Source organism: Mandrillus leucophaeus, unplaced genomic scaffold (assembly GCF_000951045.1).
Source record: "Mandrillus leucophaeus isolate KB7577 unplaced genomic scaffold, Mleu.le_1.0 Scaffold566, whole genome shotgun sequence".
NCBI classification, from domain to species: domain Eukaryota; kingdom Metazoa; phylum Chordata; class Mammalia; order Primates; family Cercopithecidae; genus Mandrillus; species Mandrillus leucophaeus.
Genome location: NW_012106097.1, coordinates 432,050 through 452,553, shown reverse-complemented (window position 1 = coordinate 452,553; position 20,504 = coordinate 432,050). Strand labels below are relative to the sequence as shown.

Below are 20,504 nucleotides of genomic sequence, written 5' to 3'. Positions count from 1 at the left end.
CAGAGGACCCGGACCCGCCGTCTCGGGAGACTGGGCTGCGCCGCCCGGCGGCGCCTTTGGCGGGGAGGCTTCCAGGAGTGCGCGGTCGGAGTTGGAGCTTTTGGAATCTCAGCTCCCACCCTGCCATCCCAGACGAAGGGAAGCAATGGCATTTTATTCAGACATTGCCGTTTGCAGACTTCCTTAAAAGTTGTAACTTTTTATTTTCTTTTCTCCTCAACTCAGCATTTTCTTTAAACAAAATTTAGAATTTGGCCGCAATGGGTCAACGCTGGGGCCAAAAATCCACAGGTTTATCTCTCCATCCCGGCTGGTTTCTAGTCCCCCTCCCCCTCTTCCCTCCCAGGCTTAATCATATTTTGGAACGGGTGAGGTCTTTTGTTGGGTGGGCACCTCCTGATTGCTTGTCTGTTTATTTTTTAATGTGCAACTAATTTGATTTGAATTTCCTCCAGTTTCCAGGCCTTCCTAGGGAAAGCTAAGGGAGAGGGAATATGCTTTTTAAAATCGTTTTCTTTCTTTCTCCTTCTCTCCCTCCCTCCCTCCCTCCCTCCCTTCCTTCCTTCCTTTCTTCCTTCCTTCCTTCCTTCCTTCCTTTTCTTCTCCTCCTCCTCCTTGTTCTTTTTTTTTTTTAAATAAATGTGGCAGGAGGTGGGGCATTGAGAATGGGGAGGCACGGTGGTTGTGGGCAAAGAGTCAGAAGGAGCAGACAGACCCGGAAGAAAAGGAATCTGCTCTGGAATAACACTTTTTTTTTGAGGCTTCAGGCCTTGGGCAAAATTGCTTCGCTCTGTAATGATTTCTGCTGCCGGAGTTGCTCCTCCACCCCTAAGTTAAAGCTGTGACCCTAGGTGCCTGGGCAACGCCCCACAGTGGATAGCAGCCGGGAGCGCTGGTTTTGTGCCTTTTGTGGGGGCCCTTGGTTCCCCCTCATTGGAGGCTGACTCTGAAATTTACTGGATCAGTAAATTTCCTGGCTCCCTGGGAGCAGCTGTTAACGAGGATAAAGTCTTTGGGCATGTTTCTGGCCCTGCGAAAGGACCTCACCCATGAAGGTACAATTCTCACTTTGTTTAGATACCAGAGGGGCACCCACAGGCTGACTGAGAATGAGGCATAGTTGATTAAAAAAAAAAAAAATCAGTCATTACAAAATTGTTTTTAAACTCACGTGCTTTTAAAGTGTTGTGGTTTAAATGACTTTAAGATAAAAAAAATTCATCTGTAAAGATAGTGTTCATTTAAAAGATGTTAAAACTGCAGGATCTCATCATGAAATAGGAGGTTGTAGCTTCTAATTACAGTATACACAATTTCAGAAAGATATTCCGGTAATCTTTTAAGACAGACTTTATAAATAGCGCACATCAGACGATGGGTTATATTGGAGAGCCAGTCTTCTGGGGTTTCTTGAAGAATGCTTGGGATCTGTGAGGAAGCTCTAGGCCCTTGGAGCCTAGGTAACAGTTTACTCAGTAGGAGTTTGTGCTCCTTTTGCTCAATACTTTATTTAACCTGGTAGCATTTGATTGATAGGTTCATTAGAAGCTAACTAGAAGAATTTCCCACACTTGTCAGTTTGGAAAATGAGGCCCCGGAAGGGAAAGTGACTTATCGAGGGTCACCATTATAGACGAAAGTTTAATACAGGATTGTGTTAATAGCTCCTTTCTGGGATATCTGATGTGTACTAAGCACTAATTCCTGTGCTTTTATACATTATCTCATTAAAATTCTAATAGTCTTTCGATTTAGGTTGTGTTATGCACACTTTACAAATAAGGGCATCGAGATTTACAGAAATTAAGTAACTTGCATAAGATCACGTAGCTACCAACGGTGTCATCCAATGGAATTTTCTTAAGTGTTGGAAATGGTTCTGTCTGTGCTGTCCAGTTTAGCAGCCACAAGGCACATATAACTGTCTTTGAAATGTAACTAGTGGACTGAGAAACAACAGTTTAATTATTTTTTTTGGAATGGAGTCTCGCTCTGTCACCTAGGCTAGGGTGAGTGCAGTGGCGCATTCTCGGCTCACTGCCACCTCCGCCTGGCGAGTTGACATGGATTCTCGCTCTGTCTCCCGGGCTGGAGTGCAGTGGCGCGATCTCGGCTAACTGCAGCCTCTGCCTCCCGGGTTCAAGCGATTCTCCTGCCTCAGCCTCCCGAGTAGCTGGGATTACAGGCGCCTGCCACCATGCCCGGCTAATTTTTATATTTTTTAGCAGAGACCGGTTTTCACCGTGTTAGCCAGGCCGGTCATGAACTCCTGACTTCAGGTGATCCACCCGCCTCGGGCTCCCAGAGTGCTGGAATTACAGGCGTGAGCCACTGCACCCGGCCTAAGTTTTATTTACTTGTAATTTCCACTTGTGGCTAGTGGTTACCATATTGGAGAGCAAAGTGTAGAACTTTTTGACTCCCAAATCTTTCACATGTAGCTTGGTCATATTGCTCTTTATTTTACTTTGAGACAGAGTCTCGTTCTTTTACCCAGGCTGGAGTGCAGTGGCATGATCACGGCTCACTGTAGCCTCCACTTCCCAGGCTGAAGTGATTCTCTCACCTTAGCCTCTCCAGTAGCTGGGACTACAGGTGTGCACGCTACCATGCCAGGATATTTATTATTATTATTATTATTATTTTTTTTTTTTTGTAGAGACAGGTCTCACTATGTTGTCCAGGCTGCATACTGCTCTTCAGATCTCTTAGTTCATTTTTCTTTCTTCTATGATATCAGAAGTTACATTCAGCCCTTAAATGGAACTTAAAGACTGAGTTAGCTATAGCTCAACTTTGCTTTCCTATGTAGAGTGGATAAAATATGCATATTATTTGTTAACTATTTGGTTTTAAAAACAATGCTTACATGTCATAGTTAAAGCTGGTGGGAAAAACTTTAAATGACATGTTCTTTTTTGTTTTAATATAGGAGTTGTACATAGGAATTGCTGAAAAAGTAGTCAGAGCTTGTTGGTTATTTTAGTGTAATAAAAGAGTACAAATAGGAAACAATATGAAAAGTCAGTAATAGAAAGTTGAAAAAAATGATCCTCTCATACCCATGTTCATCCGTTCATTGGACAGTTCTTTTCAGATGACTTCATAAGTATCAGTAAACCATTATTCACTTTTCCTTATGTAGCTGCGGAAGTAATCTGAAGAATCAAAATTATTCTTTTACTATCAGAGTATAAAAATCAAATATCAAACACATTGGATTCATCCATGAATTGGGAAGAATATGTGTAAGATTAAAACAGTAAGAAAGATCTGTTTGATGCAGATGATCAAATACTTTTCTGATTAGTGGATTTAATTTAAATTCATTGAATTTTAGAGTTTCATTTGCTAAAAGGAATTTCAACAACTTTCTGATTTTGTATGGAATGGTGAATATTTCAACTCATGTTAAAGTAAGCATTCTTTTATCTAGATTGGATTCTATCTATACATATCCTATAACCCAATACCTTTTTTTTTTGGTGCACTACCATCAGGAAAAGGCAAATTATAATGTAATCTCTTTTTATTAGGATTTTTAAGAGGCAACTGCCAGGTTCAGTATAAGTATATCTGAATCTACTGTATCTTCCATAGTTATAGTACTGTCCAGGGATAATTGCAGTTCATAATCTTTAGACATATCCTGAAGGACCTATGTCTGTAAATTATCTTTAAATTGTTCTAAGTTATTTTAGTGTTATGTGAATTACATTGCTTCCAGCTCTTTGAAAATTGTTAATTCAACTGCAGGTAAGGCGTCAGTTACTGAGACTGTTCAGATAACTGAAACATCCTGTTCATACCCATTCCTGACCATTGGGACCACTGTACTATTTTCAGGATAAGAACCATGTTATAAATAGGATTATAGTGTCCTAGTGAGTGTGACAAATATAGGAAACATGATTTAACCCATGACATATGGTTTGATTTGTAGGACATCCCCAAGTGCTTAATACAAATGACAAATTTACTATAATCTTAAGGAATAAAGATGTTTAAATGATGGACAAAGATTGAGGGCCACATCTGAGCATCAGTTTGAAATCAGAATATCTTCTCTGCCAAGGGATAACTTTACTTTCTAGCTGGGTCCTTGATAAGCTTTTGAATCTCTCTTAGTCTGGGTTTCCTCATTTTAATATAAGGAGGAAAGATCTAACTCATACCTTTTCAAATGGTTGTCACAAGGGATTAATGAGTCAGTGTATTGAAAAGTGTTTGGCAAAGCCTTATACAAACCCCATAGTTCATTATATTCCAAAGTTTAAAACTGAGCTGGTCCTATGATATTTCTTTGCACATTTTCAGAGACCTCCAAATTGTGCTTGGACAGTTGGAAAAATGATTTATTTTTCTCTTTGTGATCAGTAAATAAGGTCCAAGCTTTAGATGTTGTATTTTATTTTCACCCCACTCCTAATGGAATAGGTGATTTGTGACCTCTCCAAAGTTGTACTGTACGTAAGTTGTCCCATATCTGTGTTTTTGGGAAGTTGGTCTGTAGCTGGGCTAGTGTTGCTGAAGTGGGCAGGCCAGGCTTGATTCAGGGCTGTTTTTGAGGTGGGGGGGAAGAAGTGCAGTCTCTTAGAGGAACTTTCAGTACTGAATGATAGAGTCATAAGGTTTTACTCCTTGTATGTTATCTTAGCCTATTACTTGAGCTTTCAGCAATTACAGCTAAGAATGGAAAAGAATCATATTTTCAGTGTAGGGGAATCTTTGCAACCTACCTGCCTTTCCACTTTAGAAATCACAATTGCCTTTTCTTCATGTTAATGAGGTTAATCCATTAAGTGGGATTTTTATGTGGTAAGACATTATTTTCAAGTAAATTAATTCTCACTCTTAAAGCTGTTGAGAATTCACTTAGGTGGTTGAGGAGAAGCTTTGTACTTTAGTTTCTGAGTGTCTTTATATATGTATTTTCCCTTAAAATATATAGTATGGTTATGGCATTATGTGTTTTAAAGAGGGAGAGAATGCTTGAATTATTGTGGCTAGATACGGGCAGGTAGACAAGCACAGGCCCAACTGGAAGGACGACTTGATGGTACTTCAGCACTTTGCAAGGTATATCCAGTGAGAGGCCAGACCCTAGTAACAAGCTCACCTGGAGGGGAGTTTGTTCATGGTGCAGGTTTAATGTCAAGGACCAGTTCTTGGAAACAGAAGGTATGTCGGGTGCCAATTGAAGATCAGGGGACAGAAATGTTTTTAAAACCACCAAGTATAAATCACATAAGATCGATAGTCGTGATCAGCCATCTACATACAGATGAGGATGTTTGTCAGTTTGAAAATATTTGATTCTTGAATTTTTCTTTGTTTCTCCCTGGTTAAGATATGCAAGTTTAGCGTTCTGTCAGTGTTGGATCAGAATTTCTGATGCCCTTGGCAATACTCAGTGTCAGTTTAGACATTGCCTTCTAATTTTTTTTTCTTTTTCTTTTTTAAGATACAGCATTTCACTGCTGCTGGAGTGCAGTGGCTCTATCATAGCTCACTATGGCTTCGAACTCCTGGGCTCAAGTGATCCTTCCACCTCAGCCTCCCCAGTATGGCTATAACTAGGACTATAGGTTCACGCCACCATGCCTGGCTAATATTTTTTTTTATTTTTATAGAGACAGAGTCTCACTTTGTGGCTCAGGCTGCTCTCTAACTTCTGGCTTGAAGCAGTACCCCTGCTTCAGCCTTCCAAAGTGTTCCAAGGTATAAGCCATCTTGCCCGGCCCTGTTTTGTTTTTATAATGTCATTAAAATACCTCATCAGCTTCAAATAACCATTTTGTGGGGTGGTGGGGGATTTTTCTGAAATGGTGTTGAGTCACAGTTAGTGTTATTTGAGGTTCTAGTAAGTATCAAAGTGTGTCCTGTGTTAAATGATTCTTTTTGAGCTTAAAATGTAATTTCATTTCAGTTACTTGTTTATTGACTCAGAATGCATATTTTGAGATCTAGACCAGGTTCTTTGTTAATGGAATATTCTACTCTGTTCTGATGTTTTTGGAATCTTCTATAGAGAACAGTATCTACCACCAAACTCCTAAGGCTGGATGGTGGTTAAGTTCAATTCTTTGCTACCTTCTGAAATTTGAGAAATACTAAAACTGGAGCACCTGCAGGCTGTGTTAGACTTTAAGCCTTCTAAATTATATTAGAATTTAAGGATACATCTTTGTTTTTACCCTGGAAAGAGTGGTAAAGATTTTCATAAAGGCCAACTAGTCATAAAAACTTACTTAAATGATCTTAACTCACAATTATGAAAAGTTTTCTATTGAAATAATTGTCTAGAAAGTGATCTTTATACATGAACAAAGGTAGGATGTTTTAGAAATAATTGAAGATTCTAAGATCCCAGGAAATATAATGGTTTAATTTATTTTTAAGGGATTTAAGATTCCCCATAGCCTATGAAAGAGGGGTCTCTATTAAAAATAACTCCATTGTTCTAGATGTAACTAATTAGGGATTTGCAATTATCCAGGCAAGGCTAGGATAAAGTTTGGCTGCCTATTCTATATGAAAAGGTTTTACTGTAAATATCAAGTTTAAATAGATCTTTAGAGGAATATTTACCTAATTAAAAGAACAAACCACTTTTTAAGCACCTTGGGAAAAATCAATTTACTTAAAAGCAGTGTAAAAGTGCAGAATGCATTCACTGATGCTGGACTGCTGGTGGTCTTTTCATAGAGATACAGAAGCCCCTGGAAAGTCAGTGTTCTCTGTGGATTGCCATGAAATAAATGTTGATTGACTCAATGCTATCATGTGAACTACAAACAGTTTACCAGCAATGGGTAGAACTATATTATTTGCTTGCAAAATATATCACAACAATAAGCACAGTATCTGCCTCCGCCACCCCACCCCACTCCACTCTACCAATAGACTCCAACTATGCCTATTTATTGGTTTTGGTATTTTTCTAGTGACATTTGTTTTGCTACTTGTTAACTTCTTTTGTCACGTGTAAGCATTTGATGGCAGATTGGTGAGAGCAGGTGTTAAAAGTTTAAGAACATCATTATTGCTTTTAGCTCATTTCTTCTGCCTTCGTGTTTGGGCAGGATTGTGGAGAGTCCTGAGTTTAGTATTTAGATAAGCTAATTACATGTCCTCCTCCTCTACTTTTACTAAAGCAAGATCCTCCTGGGCAGCTTAGTTCCAGGTACTGTATGAACTTGCCAGTAACAAGAGTAAGTTTCTTTTAAAAGATTTCTGGATATTTTATGTTTCATACTCAGTTACTCATATGCGACATTTTCTAGTATGTGACTACTTAGGGGTCAGATTTGACCAGTTTTATAGTACAAGTTGTACTTATAGGATACTTAATGTATTTCTAGGACATTATGCTTCATTTTCTCTTAATATTTTAAAGGTTTTAAAAAACCCATTCTATACCTTCTATATCTTTTACTGTTTAAATCATTCAATGGGAAAGAAAATAATAAAAGTCTTTAGATGCTGTTTCTGATTTTTCGATCATGGTTTTTTTAATCTCAAGAAAAATAATTCTGATTAAGAAATAGAGGTAAACATTATTCTGAAGTAGTGAATTAGAGAACACTTAAATATATTGAGCTGGAATCCTTGTGTATTGCTTTTGGGAATGTTAAATGATACAGCTACTGTGGAAAACAGTTTTGTAGTTCATAAATATTTACACATAGAAATACTATGTGATTCAGCAATTCCATTCCTATTCCTGTACGCAAAAGAAAGCAGGGACTCAGGTACTTAAAAGCCAGTATTTATAGCAGCATTATTCACAATACTTAAAAGGTAGAAATGATCCATGTCCATCAACAGATGAATAAACAAAATATGATATATATTGGAATATTATGGTACAGTGGAATGTTACTCAGCTGTAAAAAGGCAATTCTAATACATGCCATAACATGAATGAATCTTGAAAACATTATGCTAGGTGAAATAAGCCAGACACAAAAATTTAAGTATTGTATATATCTACTGGCATGAGATGACTAGGATGGGTAAATTCATCAAGACAAAAAGTAGAATAGAGATTACCAGGGCTTAGGGGAAGGGAAAATGGAGAGATAGTGTTTCATGGGTTTAGAATTTCTGTTTGGGATGATAAAAGAAAGTTCTGGAAATGAACAGTGGCAATGGTTGTACAACATTATGAATGTATGTAATGCCACTAAGTTGAATGCAGAAAATGGTAAATTTTTTGTTATGTGTATCTTATGACAATTAAAAAATGCAAAAGTAAATATTGAAGATGTATCCTACACAGTCTCCATATGCCTGTTTACTCCCTTTGGTCTACTTCAGGCAGGTATATAGGTAGTTATTTTTTCTTCATCTCTCTGTTGCAGTGTAAATGGAGATTTCCCTAGGCCATTTTTTGGAGATCAGAGAGTTTCCTTATTTTATTATCTGACTTAAATTTAAGAGGAAAATGTTTAAAAGTAGATCTCTGGAGGGGAAAAAAGGGCATTTTAATATTGAGATGAATCAGGGAGTTTATTAATATTTGCAGACCATGTAAGCACATGAAGATAATCTATCCTGAATAGCACAGCGAGTCATTTAGAAATCCAGGAGTAGGTGTACAATCGGACCTGTCACATTTTCTAACCTTTAAACATTGTTTTTTTTTGAGACGGAATTTCGCTCTTGTTGTCCAGTGTGGAGTGCAATGGTGTGAACTCGGCTCACCCCGACCTCTGCCTCCCGGGTTCAAGTGATTTTCCTGCCTCAGCCTCATGAGTAGCTGAGATTACAGGCATGCACCACCACCCCCGGCTAATTTTGTATTTTTAGTAGAGACGGGGTTTCTCCATGTTGGTCAGGTTGGTCTCGAACTCCCGACCTCAGGTGGTCTGCTCGCCTCTACCTCCCAAAGTGCTGGGATTATAGGCATGAGGCACCGCGCCCGGCCTAACCTTTAAACATTTTATTCATTCTTGACATCATTAGTACTGTGGAAAAACTTTGATTTCTGTTTAAGAGAAATGGTCTAAGTCATCTCTTTACTCATGTTGGAAATGCATTAGGTGTTAGAATTCTTTAGTTCCTTAGACTGTAAAACCAAATTACAAAAGGGATAGAATGGAAGAAAGCACATATATTTTGTTTTATTCCTCTGAACTTGTCTCTAGCATCTAATGATTGCATAGTAGGTTCTGCTCCCTCTGTTTTTTCTTGTGAGGTATTTGATGTTGAGTGTAGCTGGATCACATTTACCAAAAGATGGGCAAGATTTTCATTTAATTTTGGGATACCAAAGCCTAAACGTCAGATGAAAAGTACGTATACTCAAAATGTCAGATAAAAATTCTAATGGAAAGATTTAAATTCAAATACAAGTAAGTTCTTAAGGAAAATTACATACCATTGGCTACCACAAAATGTTTACCATTCATTCCAGAACTCCTGGAAAACAGTGTCAGATTACAAGAGTGTGATAGTAATGTGTACGTGCATTCTCTGTGGGTATATTTTCTTTCTTTTTTTTTTTTTTTTGAGATGGTGTCTCACTGTGTCACCCAGGCTGGAGTGCAGTGGCATGATCTCGGCTCACTGAAACCTCCATCTCCCGGGTTCATGTGATTCTCCTGCCTCAGCCTTTGGAGCAGCTGGGGGCACGTGCCACCATGCCTGGCTAATTTTTGTATTTTTAGTAGAGACAGGATTTCATCATGTTGGCCAGGCTGGTCTCCAACTCCCGACCTCAGGTGATCCACCAGCCTTAGCCGCCCAAAGTGCTGGGATTACAGGCGTGAGCTACCACGCCCGGCCTCTGTGGGTATATTTTCTTGTGTGTGTGTGTGTGTGTGTGTTTGTGTGTGTGTGTGTGTATATATATATAGTGTGTATATGTAGTGTGTATACTCTTTATATAGTGTGTGTATATGTATTGCTGTGTATATAAATGGCTTGATACAGCTCCACTCAATGAGCTTTTCATACCATAGCTATCACTTTTGTGGCCTACTAATTTCTCTGGCAGTAGGGTCATTACTATATCAAAAGGTATTGAGAGTCATGGTCTCCTCATATCCAGGAGCGATATGAAGAATTACTACATTGCTTTAGAATGCTCTTAAATGATTTTGGGCTATTCAAAAGAAAATGATCTCCCTTTTTTTTTTTTTTTTTTTTGCATATCCTTGTTATGTTCCAGAGCCGTCATTTTAGATAACTTCTTTTCTTTTCTTTTTTTTCTTTTTTGAGACGGAGTTTCGCTCTTGTTGCCCAGGCTGGAGTGCAATGGCGCAATCTCGGCTCACCGCAACCTCCGCTTCCTGGTTTCAAGCCATTCTCCTGCCTCAGCCTCCTGAGTAGCTGGGATTACAGGCATGCGCCACCATACCTGGCTAATTTTGTAATTTTTTTTAGTAGAGACGGGGATTCTCCTAACTTAACCATTTTCTTAAATTTCTTCTAGCACTTTATCTGTACTTTTCAGAGGACTTGACTTTTTCATCGTTGCCTAATAGTCTCCTTGTCTCCCTTATTTGTGAGTAGGGGGATGATTTCTGATTTAACTTGGGGTCTTTTCATCGTGGATACACAGTAAATGTTCATTTCATGGCTGCGTGGCTGGATCCCCAGTTTGAATGTACCATTTAAACTTAGTGCCTTTCAATAAGAATGATACAGTGGACTTTGGGGACTCAAGGGGAAAGGCTGGGAAGAGGGTGAGAGGTAAAAGACTACAAATTGGTTTCAGTGTATACTGCCCAGGTGATAGGTGCATCAAAGTCCCATAAATCACCGCCAAAGAACCTCCTCTCTTTGGAACATGGCCTATATTTGGCATTTTTGTGTTTCCATGATGTTCTTGAGTTTTTTCCTCCAAGTAGGGAACTAATAAATGTTTAATTAAACAAATGAAGATGAAAGGTATGAGTCACCTATAGTGCAAAGCTAGCTTTTTATTCACTGCTGTTTTAAAGAAATGAATGTTCTTCAGAGAATACATGACTTTTTTCATGTCTGTATTAGATTGTGAATTGATTTGGAAAATTCGGATAAAAAGCCGTATTTCTGTTCCATGAAAATATGGGCCCTCCATTACATGCATTTTGTTTATTGGAGTCAGTTCAAATTATGTTAAGGGAATTATTTTTTAAAATAATGTAACTTTTCAGAGGTTTGTGGTAGTTTTAAATGATCCTTTTAAAAAATAATCTTTGTCTTTTTTCTTTTTTCTTTTTTTTTTGTGAGACAGGGTCTGGCTCTGCTGCCCAGGCTGGAGTGCAGTGGTGCGATCTCTGCTTACTGCAGCCTCCACCTCCTGGGCTCAAGTGATCCTTCTACCTCAGCCTCCGGCAAGGTGCTCAGCTAATTTTTTTTTTTTTTTTTGGTAGAGATGGGGTCTTGCCATGTTACCCAGGCTGGTGTGGAAGTCCTGGGCTCAAGCGATCCGCCCGCCTTGGCGTCCCAACGTGCTGGGATTACAGGCATGAGCCACGCCTGGCCTTAAATGATCCTTTTATAAGTGAAATTCTAGAAAGGACATATTAAGGGACAGAAACCCTCTCCTCCCCCAAATGTGCCTCGCCGAGCTGTTGGAGGCTCAGCTGAAAGAGTTGATCCTGGCCAAGTGTTGGTTAGTGCTAAACTAAGCCATGGAGAAAGGGTCAAAGAACATGCCTTGGAAAGAACTTGAGGAGAATGACCTCAGCTATTTGCAGGGGGAGTTAAAGACTGTTAAGAGAAGAATCTCCTGGGACATTATAGGGCTGTGTGTTTGGAGAGGGCGGTGCCTGTGGGGCTCTTGTTCTTTAGATCTGGGGTGGGATCTGGAAATCTTTATTAAGTGTTTCAGGTGAATTATATGATCAGACAAGCTTGGGGAACTTGGAGTTGGGGAGTTGGCCCTCTTGGTATTCTGTCCCTTTAAGGTTTTCAATCTAATGGCTGGAAAGAGGTGAGAATAGTGCTTAGATTAAAGGATTCCAGTTAGGAGATAGGGCAAAATTGAAGGTTTTAATCATCATATTCCTTGGAGTAAAATGATAGCCAGCTATTGGCAGTTTTATATAGAAATGAGGACACTTTTGTGCACTGTACTTCGAAACCCTCTGACCACAAGGCAGATGTAAAATGCAGTAATAGTGGCCAACAATTTTCCAGCACTCACTACTTGCCAGGCACTTTCATGTAAATATGTATTCCATCCATATGTATATTCTGTGTGTGTGTGTATACATCTATCCATTTATATACACACTTTCATTAAAAATAATTCTGGAAGATACTCTGTTTTTCTGTAGGTGTTTCCAGTGTCCACAACAGAAGCTGGTACATATTGAGTGCCCCCATAAGTGTTCATTGAGTGAATCAAAGATGAGAAGGCATACTCGAAAACATTAAAACACTTTCCTAAGGTCCCCTAGAGTGATTTAAAACCTTTTTTCAGCTGTATCTCATGGCTTCTCAGTAGTTCAGGTTCATGATCTTATTTGTATCTCTAGACTTGGCACAGTGTCTGTGTTCCCAGGCGGCTGAACACGAAGGCTAAATATTAGCTGAATGCCTTCTACGTGTTCAACCGGTCTATTGTCTAGAAAACTAAAATCTAGGCTGGGTGTGGTGGCTCACACCTGTAATCCCAGTACTTTGGGAGGCCGAGGTGGGTGGATAACCTGAGGTCAGGAGTTGGAGACCCACCTAACCAACATGGTGAAACCTGTCTCTACTAAAAATACAAAAATTTGCCAGGTGTGGTGGCAGGCACATGTAATCCCAGCTACTCGGGAGGCTGAGGCAGGAGAATCATTTGAACCCGGGAGGTGGAGGTTGCTGTGAGCCGAGATCGCGCCATGGCCCTGTACTCCAGCCTGGGCAACAGGGCTAGACTCTGCCTCAAAAAAAAAAAAACCCTAAAATTTTCTTTTGAAACAATAATATTCTGGACATTTTCCAAGGGGAAGATTTTCCTAGATTGTTCTCTGTAGTAGCAACTTAAGCTTAGAATGAAAGAAACCAGAGAATAAAAGTGTACTTCATAGAAAGTAATGTATAAGAAACGCAATAGAGTGAATGGGAAAAATCTGAGGCAGTTGGTTAAACGATAGTGAAGTTTTACCTTATTCGGACACTCTAAGTGAAGTTTTACCTTATTCGGACACTCTAAACACTCTATGAAAGGGAGTCCTTTTACTCACTGGTACAACAGTTCTGTTCATCCCCAGTAGCTTTCATTTAAGTTAATAAGAATAAGATGCTATTCCTATAATTTGCACCTGGGAAAGCAAATCCTTCTATTCCTAATACTGTTTTTCTCCTTTTAAGGTTAATGCTGTTTGGTGGTTTAGGTTGTACCTAAGGCAGCCACAGGGAGGGGATGAGCAAAGGACTAGAGGGTGTCTATCTCTGAGAACTCAGAAAGCAGCTCCTGCAGTTAATTAAAGGTGGCCTCAGGATTCAGAGGAGCCTTGTGCTTTCCCAGACGGCCCGGGCTAAACCTGGGTAGCTGGCAACCCTAAATGCATCCTTTGTTAGAAATCATGTAGGGCTCGACTCCATCTTTAGAAAGTGAGTTCACTGAAGGTGAGTTAAGGACAAGGCTCTGAAGAGCGGCCTGATTTGCTTCTTTCCTTGTGTTTGTGGAGTGGTGTAGACAAAGAGACTAAGTGAAGATGCAGCCCCCCAAGGCTGTGTTGCCTAAAAACCATTTCTGGCTTCCTCATAGGAATATTCCTTGTGGTCTAGAAGGAGCAATGTGCTTCTCTGGAGATTGTTTCCACAGAATGGTGAGGACTGTTAGAACCACCTTTTTCTTTCTCTCCTGTCTCAGGAGGGAGGCTGTAAGTGCTAAAATGCCCCCGAATGGGGGCGTGGGGGTGGGCAGCACCTCCAGAGGAGTGGTCCTTAATGCTGGTCCCACCTGACCCCTCTCTCTACAGTAGGAGGCAGGGAAGCCTCTGCCTCCTTCCAGCTTTCAGGACTTGCTGTGGTGGGTCCTCATGATGCAGATCACCATAGCACTGAATTAATTCCTAAGAGTATATAGTTTCTTAAATATCAATATTATACCTCAAGATGTAAAGAGAACAGTTTTAAGCATCTATCAAAGGAGGAATAGATTGTAATTTTAGGATTTGAGTGTTTTATTTCCTTATATTTCTTTAAAATTGCTTGGACTCTCTTCTCTCTAACCTCACACACTTTCACCACTATCACCAAAATGCTTCGTATTTATACTCATTTTTAAAGAAATTACTATAAAATCAGTAATTTGGAGTCTTTTAGGAAGTTCATCTTAAAAAAACGCCCCTTTTTTTTCTTTTAAAGCGAGGTGGGAGGAGAAGAAATGGATACCAATTTTTAAGGTTTATATTTTATTTCAGGCTTTGTTTAGCAATACATATCTTAATGTACTATACAATTTCCTCACTAATGAAGAAACATAATTATTTCCAGTTTTATTTGATTTTGGACCTATTTGCTATGTGATTATTGTCCTGTAGCTTTAATTAGATCTTATTGACACCTGTGGCAATCTCAATAATTTGAAAACATAGCTTTTTAGCTTTTACCATTTGCTTATTGTATTCAATTTAAACAGGGAAACAGTGTCACTTCCTGTTTATGTTTCACTTTGCAGTTCTCTTAAATTAGTTCAGTGTCCTCGGGAGTTCATTCAAACCTATGAGGACATACTAGTTGACAAAAAAAGAACAGAGGATTCAAATAAATGTCTTTAATAGATTATTTTAGCTTCATTTCATTTAGTGTGATTTTGGGTCCAAAGTGTTTGCCATTAACGTTCTAATTGCATGTTTGTCCTCCTTGTTTTCGTGAGGAGCAGGGGCAGTAGGAGTGAGTAGGGGAGAACAGGCGATGACTGGGGAAGGATGTGGCACTGATGAAGGTGACTGAGCTTGTTCCCAGTATGTTTCATGTGGGATGGAAGGTTTTCTAAATTTTAGTTTCCTCTGGGTCATCGGTAAGTCCAATAGAGGGACGATTCTAGCCTGATGTCAGATGTCCTGCTTAGCAGACTAATGAAGGACTTTTTTTTTTTTTAATATATTTTTAACACAGATTGGTGTATTTGTATATCTTCAGTAAGTTTCAGTTTTAGCCAAGAAATAATCTTTCATAACGTTTTTCATGAGAAAGCATAGAATGATTTTCTAGAAAGTTTAATGGCAAGATGTATTAGATGAAAGGGAAACTTTTTTTTTTTTTTTGAGACGGAGTCTCGCTCTGTCGCCCTGGCTGGAGTGCAGTGGCCGGATCTCAGCTCACTGCAAGCTCCGCCTCCCGGGTTTACGCCATTCGAAAAGGAAACATTTTTAAGGAGACCATGCTTCTTGGGTATTCTTGAGCCCTTGTCTGTAGATAATAGCTGGTTAAACAGTTTTCATAATTGGAGGGGATATGGGAAACTACTCACTTAACTTGGAGTTGATATTTTTGGAGTTAATATTTTGGTACTCTGGAAACATCTGAGTTTGGGACTGTACTGTGCACATCTCTCACTGGTTAAATTGCCCAGTCTCTCAGTGTCTTCTTAGGACTCTCAGTGTTTTATGCTCAGTCTCTCTGTGTCTTGTTACGACTGTTTGGCTCAACATAGTGTTTTGAATTCGCGATTAGTAAGTGGTAGCTGCTGCTGTTTTATTATTTTATTGCTTTATTCTGTGACTACAGACAGATTTAATTGTTGGATGTATTTCTTAATGGGATAATTATTTAAAAACATTTCAGTTACTTTAAAAGCATATGTGAATATTAACCATCAGTTTTGTCTTGACCATGCCTTTGGCTCCTTGAGTGTCCCTGTTCATGAGACAGCTTTCCAGCTCATCCTTAATGTCATACTCGAGCCGTTTATCTTAGTGAGGTAGTGTGGACCTAAAATGAAATAACATATATCAAAAGCACCTGTGGGGGAAAGCGCATCTGAATGCCAAGCAGTACTTAGTTATTGCAAGTGCTACTTCTACCAATATTTTTCTTCCTTTCTGCCCCTTTAAAGAGAGGTTGTCCCTTTTTAATAGATATATGACAGCTCTGCTTCCTTTCTTAAGTCTAAGATCAAAGGAACGTTGTAATAAAGGGGAGTCACTCCCTCCCATTCCTTCTCTGTCTTTGTGGATGTTGTTCTGTTTTTTAAGAGAGATCAGGTCTTGACATTAGTGGATGCAGCTGTGGGGCTCCCAAGCCCTGCCTTTCATCTCTGGGTCACCACTGCAGACAGCGTTCTTCATCTCTGTCATGTGTAAAGACACCACTGTGGGGGAACCGTGCCTTGCAGGTTAAGTACGTAAAGTATTTCTAGAGATCCTAGCCACTCGTTGTTGTTTGGATGCACCTTTCTTTGAAATGACATAGAATGTTTGGCAGAGACGTCGATCAATAGAATAGTTTCTCTGCTTTAGAGGTACTTAAACCTCACCAGCTTCTTGTAAATTGGAAGCCTAGCTCCAAAAAAGTAAAAGTGGTTGGGGGAAGAATGAAACTTTTACAGGCAGGTTTTTTCTAGACATAAACACAGTTGAATGGAAAGGATAATAGGGATCGAAGCCTGTCTTGCTCTATGAGAGTGAACGAGCTAGTGTTAGACTTTAATGCTGAAGAAAAATAACATCTACCTTTTATTTTTTATTTTTTAAGCGAGGCAGTCAGTGCAGTCTAACTGATGAAAATTAAAGGTCAATTTCTTCTGTGCTCCACCTCAGTGCATGCCTTGGGCCATGTTAATAATGACAATCCCATTATTTCCTTGCAGTAGGCAGGAAATGCTGTCTACACCCATTAGATTTGTTTGAGTGGCCCCTGGCTGGAAATGAAGAAAATTTAATTTTCTAATTTGTAGGGAGGAAAAAAAAGCATACAGTGCTACATAGAGGTTGATTCTTGGGCTGGAAGGAGCTGTCATTTTTAAAAACTTGAAATTCTGAATATTATTGGGACATTTGGCCCTAATCCACATTGAAATCATGTATGGACTTACGTGCAAGTTAGGTGTCTAGGAAACCTTTTAAAATATTGTCAGAATTGGCACAATTGTGGACGTTTTAACCACATGTTTGCAAACTGCCTAGTTGCTCACATGTCCCACTGGCTGCTGGAAACTTGCGTGAAGGAGGGCTTTGTCAGAGCTTTCTCTCAGAATATTAGTTTTGCTTTTCAGAAGCAACATTCATGTTGAAGAAAATCTGTATATTCTTTAGGGTAATCGATTACTTTGCGGTTCCAATAACAACAAGAAAAAAATTATTAGTGTTACAGAGGAAAAAAATGTGAACCTGTCCTTGTACATTCTAATCATACTGCCTTGCAGAGTTACATTTCCTAATCTTAGGGCTGACTTGGTTTCTGCTACTTTTATGTCCTTTAAGAATGAGATCCTTAATTTTCTTTCTTTCTTTCTTTTTTTTTTTGTTTGTAGCAAGTTGATGTCCCTCTTACATTTTTCCTTTTTTGATAAGCCAAAGATTTTTATTGCTATTTTGATCCCTTATTTGGTTTATTGGGATGTTCTATTACAGATCCTCAGTTGGTATATAATTCATTCTGAGATACTCAATATCATATTTTCCCATGAAATACATAATGAGAAGAGGACCTTAAGTTGAAAGGACTTGCTTGAAATCAGAGGAGTAGCCAATACTACAAGAGGCAGACATTCAGTCTTTGTGTCTAGAGGAGGCAGAGTAAATCATCTTATTGTAATGGATCTGTAGTTTCCATCAAACAGAACCTCTCATTTTAGCATCATAACTTCCGGTCATATATTTGTTTTGTATTGACTGTACATATAGAGCTTCTTCGTTGCTTCTTGAAATGATATATTGGAAAAACAAGGAGTTTCTACCATCTTCATAGGAACATAGCAGTGAACCAAGAAAGTTTTATGAACATTTTCTTTTCTCTGTGTCTTAATTCCCAAAACCTTTAGCAGTTTGCCTAGAGCAGTGACCATTTTGCCTCTGACATTTTGTTTCTGGTTTTCATCAAAATCAACATCTTCCATAATGTTTATTTTCCTTATTTACTTGTCACTATAAATGCTCACAGGAAGCAGCAAAACATGGAATTAATTTTTTTAATAAGTGTAGTACTAGTGTAACTTATATGTGTGTTTTTTAAAAATACATTTTGATGATAGCATGTAACATAATACATATTTAGGGGAGCATTTTAAAAATATTTTCCAAATTTATATTTTGCTTAAAAGAGGGGGGTTTCTAGTAGCCTCTTTGATATTAATAGTAAGAAGTCCTGTGATCCATAGACCTTCCCCATGGGTTTTTGGATAACTCAGATTAGTTCTTCTCAGGACTCCTGACACTAATTGTTCTCCATGGCATGTGGGAATTTGAAGCTTGTATGTAAAAGAGTTAAAAGACTGAAAAATTTCTCTTGATACTCAGAGAGCTTTTGGAAGTCAAAAGTTTTCATCTGAAAAATTGTTTTCTTGATTGAGAATTTAGGTTTGAAAGTGACTATGGATTATTAACTGGCCACCTGGCCTCTGTTATAGATTATCTGATCTATTTATTTGAAATTTATCTAGTATACTTAAATTTGGCAAGAAATCAGGGCACAAATACAAGTTAGGTGTATTGTTTATTTTTCTAAGTCAATAACACAATTCATTTTGCCATGGAAAAGTAATCATGGAAAACATTAATACCTGATAGACTATATAAACTTGCTTAACTTTTAGCATAATGATATTTTTCCAGGATGCTGACCGGGTGGTTTTATGTAAGCATATTTATCTATAGTCCAGTGAATTAAAACTTTTAGGCAAATAAAGGGCATGTATCACTTATTCCTAAGGCAGTTCCTTTTGAATAATTCAGTTATTGAGAACTGTCATTTTGAAATGTTTCAAACCAATTAGGCATCTTTAGATCTAAATCTTCCAGCCTTCAGCTTTAGGGAATACATATTTGGATTTGCAAGAATGTGAAGATTTAGCCAGGTAGTCACTTCCTATTAGCTGTGAGAGGTCTTTGGACTCAATTGACTGGTGCTTGTTAAATACCTGTTTTTTTTTTTTTTTTGGAGAATTTGTTTCCCTCCTGAAGAGACAGCCCTCATAGTCAGTGGGACCCGTTGACAATTCTCAAATACTATCTTTTAGGATTCTCATGACTCAGTTTTGTGGTGAACTTCCGAATAAGTATAAGTAATGAAAGATGGTAGATTTTAATTTAAAAGTCTAGATTCTTTTAGCTGTCAGTCCTGTTGCTAGGGTGGGGAGTGGTAGTGGTGTGCTCCTTCAGGTGAGAGTGTAGTGGTGGTGGGCAGAGGGTAAGGCACGTTTATGAGTTGGCCCCACACCAGGCTTTTCTCTGTCTTCCCTAGGCCATGAGACTGATTACTTACTGTGGTGAGAGAAAACCCTAAAGGGCCACTCCACACTTCTCATTTGCCCTTTAGAAGACCTAGAAGATTGTAGGAACAGATGGATTGCATGAACTGGTACCTGAAGTTTAGGGAGCCATCAGTTCAATCAGAAGTTGTATTTATTTGAGTGTAGCTGTAAAGATGTGGTAAGAGAAGAAGCAGGGAGATGTGCAATGTTCAATTCCTCTTTGTTTGACTTTCCCACTAAAATCTAAATTCCTTGAAGGCAGAGACCGACTCTTTCCTCTTCTCTTATATATAGTGACTGGCAAACAGACTGGTCAGCAAGTGTTTATTCAACGAATGATTTAATGATGGAGCAGGACATGTTTTGACACTGAGATGCCATATGTTTGAACCAGCTGAAAACGTATGTTTGATTTTAATTTTAAAGCCATGTTCTAATTATAATTGTTTTTATTGGAGGCATATGGAACTTTCAATCAAGAGGAAAAACTGAGATACTTCAAATTATGTGAAGATAGAAAGATTTTTCTTGTTTAGTCAAGAATTATTGCATTGCAGGTAACAGAAACCCACTTAAGCTAGTTTAAACAATAAAGGTTTGAGGAAAAGGAAGGCAGTGTTTCTATACCTCCTGAGCTCCTGGAACCAGCCCTGGGAAGTCATTGGAAGCCCAGATTGCATTTCTTCTTTTCTTTGGTCTTCTTTCCTTGATATTTCTCTTTTTGTAGAGCCCATCCTATATGAATGATGGATGCTTATTCTAAATTCATGAAGTAATACCAATTTTTTCTTTTAAAATGGCCTGGTCTGCACATTACTTTTTTTATTTTTCTTTCTTTGAGATGAAGTCTCGCTCTGTGGCCCAGGCTGGAGTGCAGTGGCCCGATCTTGGCTCACTGCAAGCTCTGCCTCCCGGATTCACACCATTCTACTGCCTCAGCCTCCTGAGTAGCTGGGATTACAGGCACCCGCCACCATGCCTGGCTAATTTTTTTGATTTTTAGTAGAGACAGGGTTTCACCGTGTTAACCAGGATGGTCTCGACCTGACGTCATGATCTGCCCACCTTGGCCTCTCAAAGTGCTGGGATTACAGGCGTCAGCCACTGCGACTGGCCTACTTTTTAATAGTAAATTGAAGTTATGGATGATAGATATATT

General features: G+C 38.9%; 1 long non-coding RNA gene across 1 annotated transcript in view; it reads left to right on the top strand.

Annotated features, from left to right (window-relative positions):
- The first annotated feature begins 199 nt into the window (after positions 1–199).
- The window catches only part of LOC105552587, a 24,005-nt gene continuing 3,700 nt past the window's right edge, over positions 200–20,504 (top strand). The window contains exon 1 of the long non-coding RNA XR_001008035.1: positions 200–2,087. This is a non-coding gene — a long non-coding RNA (uncharacterized LOC105552587). The remainder of the gene's footprint in view (positions 2,088–20,504) is intronic.